The sequence below is a fragment of the Cherax quadricarinatus genome, chromosome 33, assembly GCF_038502225.1.
Source record: "Cherax quadricarinatus isolate ZL_2023a chromosome 33, ASM3850222v1, whole genome shotgun sequence".
In the NCBI taxonomy this organism is placed as follows: Eukaryota; Metazoa; Arthropoda; class Malacostraca; order Decapoda; family Parastacidae; genus Cherax; species Cherax quadricarinatus.
Window position 1 is genome coordinate 9202712 of NC_091324.1, and position 17500 is coordinate 9220211.

Here is a 17500-nt window from a genome sequence, read left to right on the forward strand (position 1 = left end):
TGTGTGTGCTTATATTATATATATATGCGCAATAAGATCACAGTAAACAGGTGATTTCAGAATATGCAAAACAACCACTCTGAAAGAATAGAGAAATTCCAAGCGCTTTCGTGACTACTCACATTATCAAGGAACTATGAAAGTAAAGCATCCAAGGAAGCTATATAAGGGGTCTGGCCAACACCTCACTGTCAGATCCCACAACGGTTAAACACCTGACGCGCGCCGACACAACTGGATAGGTCCTTTGCACAACTCACCCACAAACTATTCTACCCAAGAAAATTTAAAAATTAATAATACACTGGACAAATAATAATTTTTAAATTTTCTTGGGTAGAATAGTTTGTGCGTTGTGCAAAGACCTATCCAGTTGTGTGCTGTCATGTTTAACCGTTATCGATAGTGAGGTGATTGCCACGACTATAGCTTTCTTGATGCTTTACTTTCATAGTTCCTGATAATGAGAGTAGTCACGAAAGCGCTTGGAATTTTCTATTCTTTCAGAGTGGTTGTTTTGCATATATATATATATATATATATATATATATATATATATATATAGATATATATATATATATATATATATATATATATATATATATATATATATATATATATATATATATATATATATATATATATATATATATATATATATATATATATATATATATATATATATATATATATATATATATATATATATATATATATATATATATATATATATATATATATATATATATATATATATATATATATATATATATATATATATATATATATATATATATATATATATATATATATATATATATATATATATATATATATATATATATATATATTATATATATATATATATATATATATATATATATATATATATATATATATATATTATATATATATATATATATATATATATATATATATATATATATATATATATATATATATATATATATATATATATATATATATATATATATATATATATATATATATATATATATATATATATATATATATATATATATATATATATATATTATATATATATATATATATATATATATATATATATATATATATATATATATATATATATATATATATATATTATATATATATATATATATATATATATATATATATATATATATATATATATATATATATATATATATATATATATATATATATATATATATATATATATATATAATATATATATATATATAATATATATATATATATATATATATAATATATATATATATTATATATATATATTATATATATATATATATATATATATTATATATATATATATATTATTTATATATATATATATATATATATATATATATATATATATATATATATATATATATATATATATATAGGTAAAATTAGTCAATTACCAAGAACTCGTTTAAAATTAAGTCCTTTCTAAAGCGTTCTCTTATATGTTTAAAGATATATTTCTTTCATTTATGTTAATGTAAAAGCTGATAATGTTGTACCAAGAGAATCTTAGAAAACGTACCTAACCTTACTATAACAAGCGCAATTTAATTTAGATTAATCCAACTAAATGTATTTTAGACAAGTTTACAATAATTTAATAATCATACACAATGAAATATTTTTTTTGTTACTTTCGGAATGATTTTTGCAAAATTATTGCATACGCAAATTTTTCCTTGCCTTATTCAGCAAGAAGATGATTGTCATTTAAACCAAAATCATAAGTTTTACCTATTCGGCACGACAGACAGAGACAGCCAGCCAGACACACACACACACACACACACACACACACACACACACACACACACACACACACACACGTAACGAGAACAGAATAACTGAAGAGGACAGAGGTGGAACAGGGCAAGGAGCAGGAGAGTCATCGTACAGCGAGCATCAGGATGGACGACGCCTGAAGCGTAATGTACGAATCACCTGCCTATGTTTGAGGCAAAATGGGAAGTTGAGTGGTAGAGCCGGCCTTGCAATCGCTGGTAGCTGGATGTCACAAACCCTGCTCTGGAGTGATTATCATGCATACAGCCCGTAGCATTTAGTAGGAAGATAAAACTGGCAGGAGCAAGGAATAGATGACCTTGGTAGGAGGAGAGTGCACGCATTAGTGCAGGCCAATAGGACTACAGACTGACACCAATTTTAAGAGATAAGATTTAAGCACACAAAGACAGTGCAATCAGCGAACCAAGTTATTGGGCACACAGGTAGTACAAATGTGGTACCTAAGTGGGCATACGAAGGACTTGTGAACACACACACGTAGAAGCTGATTGGTAGTATTATTAGTATTGTGATATTAGTATTACTGGTATTACTATTGTTAGGGTTAGGCCCGGTGGCCTGGTGGCTAAAGCTCCCGCTTCACACACGGAGGGCCCGGGTTCGATTCCCGGCGGGTGGAAACATTCGACACGTTTCCTTACACCTGTTGTCCTGTTCACCTAGCAGCAAATAGGTACCTGGGTGTTAGTCGACTGGTGTGGGTCGCATCCTGGGGGACAAGATTAAGGACCCCAATGGAAATAAGTTAGACAGTCCTCGATGACGCACTGACTTTCTTGGGTTATCCTGGGTGGCTAACCCTCCGGGGTTAAAAATCCGAACGAAATCTTATCTTATGTTGTTAGTATATTGATATACGTGGGTATACAAAGGACTATAAACATGCACACACAGTACAGTGTTCAGGCTTGTAGAAGCTGAGTATTGGCATTATTAATATATTAGTTTCTGGGCACACGAGTGTAATAACAGCCACCCCTCAAGGTTACCCATCCTCACAGTCCCCCCCCCCCACTAACCACTACTCTGACCCACAAGAGACCCCCACTCCACAAACTCAGGCATTCCCCCCACCTCCCTGCCCCTATCCACCTACCGACTGACAACTCTACCCCTCTCGACCCTCTGCCACCAAAAGGAGGAGAGTACTCTCTCTCTCTCTCTCTCTCTCTCACACACACACACACACACACACACACACACTCCTCTCACACACACACACACACACACACACACACACACACACACACACACTGCCCTCTCTCTCCCCCCTCTCCCTTTCTCTCTCACTCTTTCCCCCTCTCCTTTTTCTATCCCCTTGTCCCCCTCTCTTTTCCTTCCTCCCTTCCACTCCCTTTTCCCTAATAGAACAAAAAACAAAAAAAAAGTAGCTCAGAGGGGGACTCGAAGACCCCAGGGATCAGAGGGGAAGAGCAATGCAGAAGGATGGAACAAGAGTGGGAGAGAAAACTAGGAGAGCTTTCTGTAAAAAAAAGGGAGACAGAGCTTTGTGAAATTGGAAAAGAGGTTGGAGGAGAAGAAGAATGGGAGTCCCAAGTCGAAGCTGCAGTAGCCAGTATAAGGATCCTAGAATATGAGGTAAATAGGCTGAAGCGAGCCACAGGGGTATTGACTGGATGAGGCACAGCAACCGAAGCTAGTACACCCCTACTGAACGAGGGGCCCAACGGGAAGGAAGGAGACATAACTTACGCTAAGGCCCTATCAGCCCACCAAGCAGGGCCAAGAATGAAGGGGTGAGCAGATGGGTGCAGGTGGTGAGGGGGACAGGTCATATGCAGAGGCACGACCATGTGACCAAATGCTAGAGGAAAAAATAAGGGAGAAAATGGCCATGTACAGACAGGAACCAGAGAGATAGAGGGAGAGGGCAAAGTCAGTGTTTATTCATGGGCTTCAGGAGAGTGAAGGAAGGACACATACTGAAAGACAGCAGGCAGAAAGACAGGAGAGTGAGAACATCAAAGAAATAGGTGAAGAGGAAATGTCAGACTAAATTTTCAGAGAATAGGGGGGTACTTGAAAGGGAGAAAACGACTGATCAAGCCGATTTTCAGGATAGAAACAATGCAAAACAGGATCCTCCAAGAGAAACCACAGTTGAAGGAAGGGGCAGCATACAAGAGGGTGTCCCAAACTGAGACAGAACAAAAACAGAACGACAACAGCTGAGGGGGAGGACACAAAAGCGAAAGGAGCTAGGAGAAACAAGGACAGAACCAGCAGAGGACAACCAGAGCAGGGAAGAGCAACAAGTGGAAGCCCACACAGAACCACCCCCAGAACCCCACAACCAATCACGCTATACCAACAGACCACAATCCACACTTACAGCCCCCACCCCATACTATGCTGCAGAATCCCGAAGGACACTACCAGGTCCCCCACCCTAACAGACCCCCCCAAAACATAGTGTTGGAGAGGAAACTGAAGGTATGGTACACCAACGCTGATGGAATAAACAAGTTGGAGGAGTGACATGAAAGTCAAAGAGGCATCACCGGACATCATAGCCCTCACAGAAAACCAAGCTCACAAGGATAACAGATGCCATCTTTCCAACAGGATATCAGATCCTGAGGAAAGATGGAGGGAACAGAGAAGGTGGAGGAGTTGTACTACTGATAAAAAACCGATGGGATTTTGATGAGCTGGAGAGAGGAGAAAGAGGAGAAATAAGAGATTACACAGTACTAACACTTCAGTCTGGAGGTCCCAAGGTGGTAATTGCAGTGATGTATAACCCACCAGAGAACAGCAGGAAGCAAAGGCAAGAGTATGATGAGAGTAACAGAGCGATGGTTGACACACTGGTTGAGGTGGCCAGAAGGACTCAAGTGAGCAGGGCAAAGCTACTGATCATGGGTGACTTCAACCACAAGGAAATCGATTGGGAGAACTTGGAGCCACATGAGGGCCAAGAAACGTGGACGGCTTAGATGATGGAGGTGCTACTGGAAAACCTCATGTACCAACACATGAGGGACACTACCAGAGAGAGAGGAGAGGAGAGGATGAGCCAGCGAGACTGGACCTAGTATTCACCTTGAGTAGTGCAGATATTGAGGACATTACATATGAAAGACCCCTGGGGGCTAGTGATCATGTGGTTTTAAGCTTCGAATATGTAGTAGAATTACAAGTAGAGGGGGAAACAGGAAGGGTCAGATGAATGAAGCCAAACTACAAGAAAGGGGACTATGCAAGAATGAAGAACTTCCTGAATGGGGGTCAATGGGACAGAACTGACAGGGAAGTCAGTTGACGAGATAATAGAATATTTGACAACAATATGCAAGGAAGCCGAGGAGAGGTTTGTACCCAAGGGCAACAGGAATAATGAAAAAGCCAGGATAAACCGTTCACCCAAAAGCACAGGGAGGCCAAAACCAAGTGTGCCAGAAGTATAGAAGGCAAAGGACCCAGGTGAATAAGGAGACCAGTTGTAGAGCCCGAAATGAATATGCACAGATAAGACAGGAGGCCCAAAGGCAATAAAAGAATGACATAAAAAGTCTGATCCAAAAGCTATTGTACAGCCACATCAAGAGGAAAACAACAGTAAAGGACCAGGTAATCAGGCTGAGGAAGAAAGGAGGGGTCACAAAAAACGACCATGAAGTATGTGACAAGCTCAACATGAGAATCAAAGAAGTGTTCACAGAGGAGACAGAAGGACCTCCAGATAGGCAGAGAGGTGGTGTACACCATCAAGTGTTGGACACAATACATACAACTGAGGAAGAAGTGAAGAGGTTGTTAAGTGAGCTAGATACCTCAAAGGCAATGTGTTGAGAGGGTTCGTGGAGATATGATGGTTGGAGTTAAACACACTTGTTGGATGGTAACACATATATTAGCAGAATGCGAGAAGGGGAGCCCAGCCTGCCTTTCCTGTCGCGTTTAGGTCTAAGCGTGAAGCGAGGAAGAGGCAGGGTGCCCAACGCTCACATACGGCATCACATGATGTAACACGTGCTCGCCACTGAGCCTAGCAAGGGGTTAACTATGTAAAACATATGGATGGTACTATGATACTTAGATAACATATACATATACAGGGGATCAGCAACTACATTGACAACTCAGCCATGTTACGTATGTCGTCTCGACATACCATACTATGCTAGAGGCAGAACAGGCAGGTGGCTCAGGGCTGATTCTATACAATAGCAAAGACAGGGCGCCCAACGCTCACATGCGGCATCACGTGACATCACACATGCTAGCCACTGAGCCTAGCAAGGGGTCAACTATGTAAAACATATGGATGGTACTATGATACTCAGATAACATATACAGGGGATCAGCAACTATGCTGACAGATGGGGGCCAGATAACGTCTCTCCATGGATCCTGAGAAGGGGAGCAGAGGTGCTTTGTGTACCACTAAGAACTATCTTCAACACATCTATTGAAACAGGGCGACTACCAGAAGTATCGAAGACAGCAAATTTAGTCCCTATTTTTATGAAAGGAGACAGACACGAGGAATTAAACTAGAGACAAGTGTCACTGATGTGTATAGTATGCAAGGTCATGGGAGAAAATTATCAAGAGAAGAGTGGTGGAGCACTTAGGAATGAGCTTATCAACGAGAGCCAGCACTGTTTCAGGGACCTGGTTATCTGGAGGTTATTCCGGGGATCAACGCCCCCGCGGCCCGGTCCATGACCAGGCCTCCCGATGGATCAGGGCCTGATCAACTAGGCTGTTACTGCTGGCCGCACGCAGTCCAACGTACGAGCCACAGCCCGTCTGATCCGGTACTGACTTTAGGTATCTGTCCAGCTCTCTCTTGAAGGCACCCAGGGGTTTATTGGCAATTCCCCTAATGCTTGATGGGAGGCTGTTAAACAGTTTTGGGCCCCGGACACTTATGGTGTTTTCCCTTAGTGTACCAATGGCGCCCCTACTTTTTATTGGGGGCATTTTGCATAGCCTGCCCAGTCTTTTACTTTCGTAGGGAGTGATTTCTGTGTGCAGATTTGGGACCATTCCTTCCAAGATTTTCCAAGTGTAGATTACGATATATCTCTCCCTCCTGCATTCCAATGAGTACAAGTCAAGTGCTTCCAAGCGTTCCCAGTAGTTAAGGTGCTTGACAGAACTTATACGTGCAGTAAAGGATCTCTGTACACTCTCTAGATCTGCGATTTCACCTGCGTTGAATGGAGATGTTAATGTACAGCAGTATTCCAGCCTAGAGAGAACAAGTGATTTGAAAAGGATCATCATGGGCTTGGCATCTCTCGTTTTGAAAGTTCTCATTATCCATCCTATCATTTTCTTTGCACGTGCGATCGTGGCACTGTTGTGATCCTTGAAAGCGAGATCCTCAGACATTACTACTCCCAGGTCCCTTACATTAGTTTTCCGCTCTATTGTATGGCCGGAGTCAGTAGTATACTCTGTTCTAGTTATTTCCTCCAGTTTTCCATAACGGAGTAGTTGGAATTTGTCCTCATTGAACATCATATTGTTTACCGTTGCCCAGAAAATCCTGCATCACAAACCTACTGGAGTTCTATGACAGAGTGATGGCAGTAAGACAAAAGAGAGGGGTGGGTAGATTACATTTGCTTGGACTGTAAGAAGGCGTCTGACACTGTTCCACACAAGAGATTAGTGCGGAAGCTGGAGGACCAGGAAGGGATAACAAGGAAGGCACTACCATGGATCAGGGAATACCTGTCAGGAAGACAACAACGAGTCATGGTATATGGCCAGGTGTCAGAGTGGGCGCCTGTAACGAGCGGGGTCCCACAGGGATCAGCCCTAGGACCTGTGCTGTTTCTGGCATTTGTGAACGACATGACGGAAGGAATAGAATCCGAAGTGTCCCTGTTTGCAAATGATGTGAAGCTGATGAGAAAAATTCAATCGGACGAGAACCAGTCAGAACTACAAAGGGATCTGGACAGACTGCAGGCCTGGTCCAACAAGTGGCTCCTAAGCTCAGCCCCACCAAGTGCAAAGTTATGATGATTGGGGAAGGGCAAAGAAGACCACTGACTGAGTCCAGTCTATGGGGCCAGAGCCTACAAACTTCCCTCAAGGAAAAGGATCTTGGTGTGTGTATAACACCGGGCACATGTGAGGGGCACATCAGCCAAATAACTGCTGCAGCACACGGGCACTTAGCAAACCTAAGAACAGCATTCCAACATCTAAATAAGGAGTCATTCAGGACCCTGTACACTGTGTACGTTAGGCCCATATTGGAATATGCAGCGCCAGTTTGAAACCCTCATCTAGCCAAACATGTAAGGAAACTAGAGAAAGGTTTGCAACAAGACTAGTCCCAAAGTTAAGGGGTATGTCCTACGAGGAGAGGTTAAGGGAAATCGACCTGACGACACTGGAAGATAGGAGAGATAGGGGGAATATGGTAACGACATATAAAATACTGAGAGGTATAGACAAGGTGGACAGAGACAGGATGTTCCAGAGATGAGACACAGCAACAAGGGGTCAGAGTTGGAAGTTGAAGAATCAGATGAGCCACAGAGATGTTAGGAAGTATTTCTTCAATCACAGAGTTGTCAAGAAGTGGAATAGCCTGGGTAGTGATATAATGGAGGCAGGACCCATACATAGCTGTAAGAAGAGGTATGATAAAGCTCACGCAGAGGGAAGAGTGGCCGGGTAGCGGCTAGTTGAAGAGGCGGGGCCAGGAGCTGTGATTCGACCCCCGCAACCACAACCAGGTGAGTACAACTAGGTAAGTACACACACAAACTATGAATGAAATATTGCACCGAAAATATCCATTTGGAAAACATATTTTCCACCTTCCTTGAGCATCACTATTGTGACTGATAATGTTCACCTCGCCTTGCTTAATATATACCATTACTGGAGTAGTTGCCATTGATTTTGAGTTTTCAAAAAACTACTATCACTATCGTGGAGAAAGTAACGTTAACGGTATTGTGCTCTTTAATTGCTAAGCTCTCTGACGTTAATGCTCCTATATATTTTACTTGTTACTTCCGTTCCATGAAATGTTTCAGATATCCTGACCTGAAGCTGATGTTTACATGTAGTCAGTCCAGTAACAGTTGAAAGCTGTCACCCTTGAACATCCATCTATCAATCCATCCATCCATCCACCCTCTCCCTCTCTCTCTCTCACGCGCGCATTATATATTTGTCGTGCCGAATAGGTAAAACTGGTCAATTAGCAAGAACTCATTTAGAATTAAGTCCTTTCTAAAATTTTCTCTTATACATTTAAAGATATATATATATTTTCCATTTATGTTAATGTAAAAATTAATTATTTTTTACCAAAAGACCCTTAGGAAACTGACCTATTATAACACGCGCAATTTAATTTAGCCTAATCAATCTAAATATATTTTAGATAAGTTAACAATAATTTTATAATATACATAATGATACATATTTTTTCGTTAGGTTCAGAATGATTTTTGAGAAAACAAATTTTCGCTTGCCTTATTCGGCGAGAAAATCTATAATATATATATATATATATATATATATATATATATATATATATATATATATATATATATATATATATATACATACACACAAGGAATTCGCAAGAGCAGGCGAAATATACACAAACACTGATCTCTGGCTGAAGGAGACTCGAACCTACGAACCTTGGGACAAGGTACGCAGTGCTTGTTCCAAGGTTCTTAGGTTCGAGTCTCCTTCAGCCAGAGATCAGTGTTATTTATATATATATATATATATATATATATATATATATATATATATATATATATATGCGCAGGCACGGAATCACGCATTTATATCAACACAACGAACACCACCAACACAACTAACATCACCAACACAGTTAACTCCTCCCAACACAACACCAACACAAATAATACCTCCACCAACACAATCAACACCTCCACCAACACAATCAACACCTCCACCAACACAATCAACACCTCCACCAACACAATCAACACCTCCACCAACACAATCAACACCTCCACCAACACAATCAACACCTCCACCAACACAATCAACACCTCCACCAACACAATCAACACCTCCACCAACACAATCAACACCTCCACCAACACAATCAACACCTCCACCAACACAATCAACACCTCCACCAACACAATCAACACCTCCACCAACACAATCAACACCTCCACCAACACAATCAACACCTCCACCAACACAATCAACACCTCCACCAACACAATCAACACTTCCACCAACACAATCAACACCTCCACCAACAGAACTAACACCTCCACCAACAGAACACCTCCACCAACAGAACTAACACCTCCACCAACAGAACTAACACCTCCACCAACAGAACTAACACCTCCACCAACAGAACTAACACCTCCACCAACAGAACTAACACCTCCACCAACAGAACTAACACCTCCACCAACAGAACTAACACCTCCACCAACAGAACTAACACCTCCACCAACAGAACTAACACCTCCACCAACAGAACACCTCCACCAACAGAACTAACACCTCCACCAACAGAACTAACACCTCCACCAACAGAACTAACACCTCCACCAACAGAACTAACACCTCCACCAACAGAACTAACACCTCCACCAACAGAACTAACACCTCCACCAACAGAACTAACACCTCCACCAACAGAACTAACACCTCCACCAACAGAACTAACACCTCCACCAACAGAACTAACACCTCCACCAACAGAACTAACACCTCCACCAACAGAACTAACACCTCCACCAACAGAACTAACACCTCCACCAACAGAACTAACACCTCCACCAACAGAACTAACACCTCCACCAACAGAACTAACACCTCCACCAACAGAACTAACACCTCCACCAACAGAACTAACACCTCCACCAACAGAACTAACACCTCCACCAACAGAACTAACACCACCAACAGAACTAACACCTCCACCAACAGAACTACTGCACTCTTTACATTAGCAGTTTTACAACTCCGAACAATTAAAAGGAACCATCTCCTTTAGTAGTTTATTCTTGAAACAATGACGGGATGATCCCATTGCCCCTTCCTCACCGACTCCCTCACCTCCTCCCTCACCACCACCTCCTCCATCCATCACTGCTTCCCTTCCTCCCCTCACTATTTATCTCCCTCTCTAGTTTCCTCTCACCCTCATTACTTCCCTTCCTCCCTCACTAGTTCCCTACCTACCTACCTCACTGCTTCCCTCCCTTCCTCGTTACCTCCATCTCTTCCCTCCTTCCTCCCTTTCCTGCTACCTCCATCTCTTCACTTCCCCTCCCCCTTCCAGCTACCTTCCCCTATTCCTTCCCTCCCCCACCCACCTCCTCTTTGTCTCTAACGAGGCAACAAATTCCTCCTTGATATATGACCCTCATTAATGCTCCCTGGGAAAACACACATCTTTACGATTCGCGCCTCGGGAATAAGAACGCAACAGCTAATACTCAACTTTTACGCGAACGCGCAGAAAAAAAAAATGTATTTAAACACCCGCTGAGAACACAATAAAATCCGCGAAGATGAATGGATTGCCACCGTTCAGGAGAGTTGCGGGGATGAAGGGGCCAAGTGACGGAGTTAAGTATCTCTCAGTATCTCTCAGTGTCCTAGGTACTGGGAAAGTCTCTCCCACTGACGTGTGACGGAAGGAAAAAAAAAAAAAAGAGCCGAAGGGTCATAAAAACAAAGGGGAGGGGAAGTCCCAGGACTAAGGGAAGGAGGTTCTCAACCCGAGGCTACAGGACACTGTTTACATTTTACAAAGTACGCTGAGCAGCTCACCACCAGAGGCGCCATCAACCACCTCAACACATGACCAAAAGTTGGAAGAAACGCTCAAATCTGAACGTTTTCCTTCTATTTTCTCTGTCACCTCGTTGCCAACTGCATCGTGATCATTTTAATCTATAGTTAAACATGTTTGTATAGTTTAATGTAACGTAACAAAAAATTAATTTGAGAAGGTAAAGTGTTAAAGTAAGTTTACTTAGGTACAGGTACACAAATACAGTTACGTAAATTATCATACGTAACATATGTGTAAATTACAAAGGATAACCCCCCAAAATAGTAAAAGTGACTTATTTCCATTGGGGTCCTTGATTTCCACAGGAATGGGCTGACCGCCCCCCGAGATGTACTATCGGGAGATCAAGGTAGTCCCAACCTCGTGTTTCAAAGTTCATTAAAATATAGCAAAACCTACCTTCCTGGAGTCTACCTGTGGTCTGTTTCCAGGCTACTGCCCCGCGGCCCAGTCTCACACAAGTTCTCCCGGTTGCTGACTTGATCGACCAGGTTGTTGGTTACAGCCGCACGCATTCCATCATATGTATCACAGCCTGGTTGCTCAGGCATCGATTTGAGGACAGCCAGAGGTTTGTTGGTAATTTCCCTTATGTATGAAGGGAGTGTGTCCAGTCTTGATCCTTTTTTCACTGGAAGTACTTGACACAGGCTCCCAAGCCTCTTGCTGTCCTGGTGTAGATTATGATGCATCTTTCTTACTACCTTCCATGGAGTGCAGGTCCCAGAGTTCCCAAGCAGTTCAGGTGCTTGACTGAATTTAAACGAACTGTGAAGTTTTTCTGCACATTTTCCATTTCTGAAAAAATTTTCAGCCTTGAAAGGAGACGTTAGTATAGAGAAATACTCCAGCCTTGAGAGAACATGTGACGAAGAGAATTATTGACTCTCCATTAATTCTGAATGTTTTAGTTATTTTAGTTGTTTATATCTAGTTATTCCGTAGTGAGAAATAATAATGTTGTGATCCTTGAATGTGAAATCTTCCAACATTGAACTCTAAAATCTCTCATAGTGAATATCCGCTTAACTGAATGATTAATGTCTTTTATTCTGTTTTCGTCTAATTCCTCCTCTTCTTGTTTCATAGCGTTGTTACTTGTTTCATAGCGTTCATACTGCTGTCAGCGATCCAGTGATCTTGGTTTATATCTTCTTGAAGGTTTGCAGTATCATCGATGGACGCCACTCTCGTACAAGTTCAAGCATCTTTAAACCAAAAGACGAAATAGTGCTATAATTTAAGTCCCCGTCTATGTCAGACAGAAGACGAGAAAAAAGCAGGGCGGATAGAAAGTAGGATTGCAGATGAGCAAGGAGGCTTTAAATCGAGTAGGGGATGTGTAGATCAAGTGTTTACATTAAAGCATACATGTGAACAGTATTTAGATAAGGTAGGGAAGTTTTCATTGCATTTATGGATTTAGAAAAAGCATATGATAGAGTGTATAGGGGAGCAATGTGGCAGATGTTGCAAGTATATGGAATAGGTGGTAAGTTACTAAATGTTGTAAAGAGTTTTTATGAGGATAGTGAGGCTCAGGTTAGGGTGTGTAGGAGAGAGGGAGACAACTTCCCAGTAAACGTAGGTCTTAGACAGGGATGTGTAATGTCACCATGGTTGTTTAATATACTTATAGATGGGGTTGTAAAAGAAGTAAATGCTAGGGTGTTCGGGAGAGGGGTGGGATTAAATTATGGGGAATCAAGTACATAATGGAAGTTGACACAGTTACTTTTTGCTGATGATACTGGGCTTATGGGAGATTCTAAAGAAAAGTTGCAAAGGTTAGTGGACGAGTTTGGGAGGGTGTAAAGGTAGAAAGTCGAAAATGAACATAGATAAGAGTAAGGTGATGAGGGTATCAAATGATTTAGATAAAGAATAATTGGATATCATATTAGAGAGGGAGTATGGATGAAGTGAATGTTTTCAGATATTTGGGAGTTGACGTGATAGCGGATGAATTTATTAAGGATGAGGTTAACCATAGAATTGATGAAGGAAAAAAGGCGAGTGGTGCGTTGAGGTATTTGTGGAGACAAAAAACGTTATCCATGTTGGCAAAGGGAATGTATGAAAGTATAGTAGTACAAACACTCTTATATGGGTGTGAAGCTTGGATTGTAAATGCTACGGCGAGGAGGCGGTTGGAGGCAGTGATGTCCTGTCTAAGGGCAATGTGTGGTGTAAATATTATGCAGAGTATTCGGAGTGTGGAAATTAGGAGGTGTGGAGTTAACACAAGTATTAGTCAGAGGGCTGAAGAGGGGTTGTTGAGGTGGTTTGGTCATTTAGAGATAAGTGATCAAAGTAAAATGACTTGGAGAGCGTATAAATCTGTAGGGAGAGGAAGGCGGGGTAGGGGTCGTCCTCGATATGGTTGGAGGGAGGGGATAAAGGAAGTTTTGTGGGCGAGGGGTTTAGATTTCCAGCAAGCATGCGTGTTAGAGATGAGTGAATGGAGACGAATGGTTTTTGGGACCTGACGAGCTGTTGGAGTGTGAGCAGGGTAATATTTACTTAAAAGATTAAGGGAAACCGGTTATTTTTATATAGCCGGACATGAGTACTGGAAATGGTAAAGTACAATACCTGAACTTTAAAGGAGGGGTTTGGAATATTGGCAGTTTGGAGGGATATGTTATTTAACTATATATATGCTTCTAAAATGTTGTATCTGGGCGCCTCTGCAAAGGCAGTGATTATGTGTGAGTGAGGTGAAAGTGTTGAATGATGAAACTATTTTCTTTTTGAGGATTTTGTTTCCTTTTGGGTCACCCTGCCTCGGTGGGAGACGGTCAACTTGGGTAAAAAAAAAAAAAAAAAAAAAGGACTGTCTTGAGGAACAGAGTTTTTCACTTTGACAACCTCCTATTTCACTTTGTTGTTCACTACTGCTCTCTGCGTTCTATTTGTTAGGAAGTCAAATATCCAATTGCCAACCTTTCAATTTATTCCTTCTGCAAGCATTTTCTGCGTTATTACTTCATGGTCGAATTTGCCGAAGGCTTTTGTGAAGTCGGTGTACAATACATTTACACCGGAATTTTTCTCTGAATGAATGGTGGTTTGGTTTGTGAATGCCAGGGACACGTGTTGGTGCCAAGCACACTTGTGAGAGTGCCAAGGACACAGCACCATCAATCACAACTTCAAAGAAACTAGTGAAACCTTGACGATAACGAGAGGGGAAAATATTACCCATTTCATCTTCCCCTTAAATATTTTAACCTTTATATATATAATATATATATAGGTCATGGACCGGGCCGCGGGGGCGTTGATCCCCGGAATAACCTCCAAGTGTATATATAATAAATATATAATTATATATATATATATATATATATACATATATATATATATATATATATATATATATATATATATATATATATATATATATTACACACTACATATATAACGTTACTCGCAGCATATATACTCCTACACCTTTTAGTGTATATAGCCCTCGTCACAACGATGACATACATAATTATCTAAATTCCTGGTATCTACCTGGTGTTTACTATTCATATTTCAGGTCAATAACCCTTATTTTTTTCATTTGATCTTGTTCCCGGACACTTTATTGTCACTATGGCCTCAAATATAATTAGCTCATATCGTATTTTACCACCTAATGCCTCGGAAAACTATTCGTGACACTTTTTAATCTGACTGGGTAAACATTCCCGGTATGCGCGCGTGCGTGTGTGTGTGTGTGTGTGTGTGTGTGTGTGTGTGTGTGTGTGTGTGTGTGTGTGTGTGTGTGTGTGTTAGTTACCATTTTGTCCTAGGCACATGTCGATTAGACACTAGGCCTGCTGTACTCACCTATTTGTACTCGCCTATTTGTGGTTGCAGGGGTCGATTCACAGCTCCTGGCCCCGCCTCTTCGCTGATTGCTACTAGGTCCTCTCTCTCCCTGCCCCATGAGCTCTATCATACCTCGCCTTAAAACTATGTATGGTTCCTGCCTCCACTACATCACTTTCTAGGCTATTCCATGGCCTGACTACTCTATGAATGAAATACTTCCTAACATCCCTTTGATTCATCTGAGTCTTCAACTTCCAATTGTGACCTCTTGTGTCTGTGTCCCATCTCTGGAACATCCCGTCTTTGTCCACCTCGTCTATTCCGCGCAGTATTTTATATGTCGTTATCATGTCTCCCCTGACCCTCCTGTCCTCCAGTGTCGTCAGGCCGATTTCCCTCAACCTTTCTTCATAGGACAATCCCCGTAGCTCTGGGACTAGTCTTGTTGCAAACCTTTGCACTTTCTCTAATTTCTTGACGTGCTTGACTAGGTGTGGATTCCAAACTGGTGTTGCATACTCCAGTATGGGCCTGACGTAGATGGTATACAGAGTCTTAAACGAATCCTTACTGAGGTATCGGAACGCTATCCGTAGGTTTGCCAGGCGCCCGTATGCTGCAGCAGTTATCTGATTGATGTGCGCCTCAGGAGATATGCTCGGTGTTATACTCACCCCCAGATCTTTTTCCTTGAGTGAGGTTTGCAGTCTTTGGCCATCTAAACTATATTGTGTCTGCGGTCTTCTTTGCCTTTCCCCAATCTTCATGACTTTGCATTTGGCAGGGTTAAATTCAAGGAGCCAGTTGCTGGACCAGGCTTGTAGCCTGTCCAAGTCTCTTTGTAGTCCTGCCTGATCCTCGTCCGATTTGATTCTTCTCATTAACTTCACATCATCTGCAAACAAGGACACTTCTGAGTCTATCCCTTCCGTTATGTCGTTCACATATACCAAGAACAGCACAGGTCCTAGGACTGACCCCTGTGGAACCCCGCTTGTCACAGGCACCCACTCTGACACCTCGTCGCGTACCATGACTCGTTGTTGCCTCCCTGTCAGATATTCTCTGATCCATTGCAGTGCCTTTCCTGTTGTGTGCCTGGTCCTCTAGCTTTTGCAGTAACCTCTTGTGAGGAACTGTGTCGAAGGCCTTCTTGCAGTCCAAAAATATGCAGTCGATCCACCCCTCTCTCTCTCTTGTCTTACTTCTGTCACCTTGTCATAAAACTCTAGTAGGTTTGTGACACAGGATTTTCCTTCCCTGAAACCGTGCTGGTTGTCAATTATACACTTGTTTCTTTCCAGGTGCCCCACCACTCTCCTCCTGATGATCTTCTCCATGACCTTGCATACTATACACGTTAGTGATACAGGTCTGTAGTTTAGTGCCTCATGTCTGTCTCCCTTTTTAAAAATTGGGACTACATTTGCCATTTTCCATACCTCAGGGAGTTGCCCAGTTTCAAATGATGTGTTGAAGATCTTTGTTAATGGCTCACACAATATCTCTGCTCCCTCTTTAAGGACCCATGGAGAGATGTTGTCTGGTCCCACCGCCTTTGAGGTGTCAAGTTCGCATAGCAGCTTCTTCACCTCCTCCTTGGTTATATGTACCTCATCCAGCACTTGCTGGTGTGCCCCCCTGTTCTGATTTCTTGGAGTCCTACTGGTTTCCACTGTAAATACCTCTTTAAATCTTGTGTTGAGCTCCTGACAAACCTCTCGGTCGTTTCTTGTGAATTCCCCATCACCCTTCCTCAGTCTGATTACCTGGTCCTTGACTGTTGTTTTCCTCCTGATTTGGCTGTACAACAGCTTCGGGTCAGTCTTTACTTTTGATGCTATGTCATTTTCATATTGTCTCTGAGCCTCCCTTCTTATCTGTGCATATTCGTTTCTGGCTCTTCGGCTGATTTCTTTATTTTCCTGAGTTCTCTGTCTTCTGTACCTTTTCCATTCTCTAGTACACCTAGTTTTTGCCTCCCTACACCTTTGGGTGAACCAAGGACTCGTTATTTTC